Raw genomic sequence first — 2,908 nt, 5'->3', positions numbered from 1 at the left:
GCCTCCCTAGTCTCTTACTGCCTCTCCCTGCCACCCTGTGCCTCCCCATCACCCTCTGCCTTTCCCTGTCAACCACTGCTTCCCACTGTCTCCCTGCCACCCCCAAAGCTTTCACAACAGGTATAAAGTTAACATTGTATGAATATAGTAAGAAAACTCGTGCAGGGCAGAGACTCCGAAAGGAGCTTATCCCTGCGATTGTGTAAGAAATTAAGTGATCACATTAGCGGTCACTTCTGTTTTGTGCCTCCACAATGCTACTGTGCATGTGTGGTCAGCCGATACATGTGTGACAGTCATTCCACGGTAACTTGCTAGTTTCATGTAATAAATGTTACCGTCTGACACGGTGTCAGAGCAAAATAGTTTGAGAATCCCTGTACCAGCAGGACGCTACTCGCCGCATCCCAGGTGGCAGCAGCTACGTGACGTCTCGCCGCAGCCCGCCCCCGCAATGGTCCGGACATGCCTCTGTTGTTCGGACCGTGCCCCGCCAACGGCATTCTTACATTGTTGGCACGTCCCTTCCACCCCGCGACCGCCTCTGCCTATCAAACAGGCAGAGGCAATCGCAGCCCTGAGATGCTTTTAGCATCTCACTGGGCTCCCGGGGTGCGCATGCGCACTCCACATAGGGAATCAGACTGCGATAGCTTCTGCTGCCACCACAGCGATCCAGTCTGAAATAGGCCCCAAGGTCAGTTCTTCCACACTCTCAGTTCAGCAAGGATGATGGTGGAAAATGCCTTTGGTAGACTGAAGGGGCAAGAGTCTACTAAAGCATAAGGACATTGCCATCACCCTAGTGCTGGATGTGGTTGATGCTTGCTGTACCCTCCATAAGTTTTGTGAGATACAGACATAATTTTTTTTACCAGATTGGAATGTTGTGGACTCTGGACTGCCTGATACTAAAGCAGCAGCCTACAATGGTGAGACAAGTAGTGACAGGAATTCCGTAACACAATCACTGCTAACTTAACTACCATTACACAGTAGCGAACACAAGGGATATGTTGCAAATCATTTTTTTTTTTTTGTATGTACCTGTGTGATCAGGCCCAATCCTGGGTATTCTGATGCCAGTAAAGACACTGTGATTGTAACCGGAAAACCTGCCTATGAGTCCTTATTTACAGTACACGTGTTACAATATGTATACTTTTATATATATATATATATATATATATATATATATAAAGATAAGGATTGGACCGGCACTCCCGCAAATGGTGCAGCTGCCCTGGTGCCCTCTGAAGAAAATCCAATTACAAACGCATAGAAAAAAACAGCGGCACTCAGAGACTGTTTAAATGGTCAAAAAATATTCTATTAAAGATTACTGCAAAAAATTCCAACGTTTCGGGACTGGATCGTCCCTTTTTCAAGGTGAGTAACAGTGAAATAACACATAAAACATACCTTTATACCGTAAGGAGAAACCCCTCACGTGTTCGTCAGTGAGACGCCGTCCGGCCTCGGGACCCGGCGGCTTCCGCTGTCGTCATCAGGGGGCGTCCGTCGTTGCCGTGGTAACCGGACGCATAGGCGCTCCCCTGGTGACGCGCTGTGAAAGAGAGTGTGCACATAAACATACAGCGGTCCCACCACCTAACAGGCTGAATATAACTACCTTAAACTAAACATCGTGAACCCCTTAGAGGATTGATGTACTAATGCAAATCAAAGGAGCCTCTGCTATTACACTGGACTCCATGGGGGTGTGAATGCCACGCTGTCAGTGCGCCACGCACCCGCTGTTGCAAATGAACTGCGAAACTAATTGTGCCCGACTGAAAAAGAGCCAGTCTGCGTGACGTGACTGCTGGCCCATTGAATATGTTAAATGCAGAATGTATTAGTGAAATGTGACAGACTGTGATATGCATGTCTATCCCTGAGTGTGTAGAAATGTTGTGCAGCAAGTGAAGTGATGATAATAAAGGAGATTGAGTTGAACAAAACATATATATATAGCTTGCTTCGGGTCCTGTAATGATAACCCATTGTGAAGTGTAGATTACGGGGAATATAAATTATGGGGAATATAAATTAAGACTCGTGACGTGCAATGAACACCATGTTCTGTTCTACAGTAGGTGCAACTAACAGTGTGAATGCAATGAAATGCCCCTATTGTAGTAGGTATCAAATGTACGCGCCTGCAGACTGCATTACACACACGATGAGTGTATAAAAGGTAATTATCAGCCTGTGAGAACCCAGTGTGAAAAGACACTAAAAGCCCTAAAAGAAGTAAGGTGAAAATAAAACACAACATGTAAGAGATGTTGTGGATAGCACTAGTCAGATGTATCGCTATAAGAGGATCTACATTAATCTTAGTGCCAGCAGGCGATATATATAACTAAATAGTCCTGATTCTTTCTCTTAATAGAGTGCTGTTACTAGAATGGAGATGTTGTCCAGCCTATTCCTAAGCAGTCTGTTAGTGTAAAAACAAGTTCCACGGCATCAACTCATTGAGGCCTTTGGGATTGATGGTGTCCAACCTATGTATCCATCTTGCTTCTGTACGAAGAAGTGTTCGTTCCCGGTCGCCTCCCCTTAATGATTTGGGCACGTGGTCTATTATGCAGTGTTTAAACTCGTTAAGAGAATGCCCTTTTTCGGCGAAATGTCTCGCTACTGGTTGATCCGATGGTTTTCCTCCCAGCGCTTGTTTTATGGCTGATCTATGTAATGCCATTCTTTCTCTAGCAGTCCTACTAGATTTACCTACATAATATAAATTACATGGGCATATAATGATGTAAACAATAAATGAGGAAGTACAGGTAAGTACATGTCTGATTTTAAATTTGCTATCTTTGTGAGGATGTTTGAAATCAGACCCTGTGATCATGTGGTTACAGGTGGTGCACTTTGGACATTTGTAACACCCCGG

Source organism: Pseudophryne corroboree, chromosome 8 (genome assembly GCF_028390025.1).
Source record: "Pseudophryne corroboree isolate aPseCor3 chromosome 8, aPseCor3.hap2, whole genome shotgun sequence".
Lineage (NCBI taxonomy): Eukaryota > Metazoa > Chordata > Amphibia > Anura > Myobatrachidae > Pseudophryne > Pseudophryne corroboree.
This window is presented reverse-complemented; position numbering follows the sequence as displayed.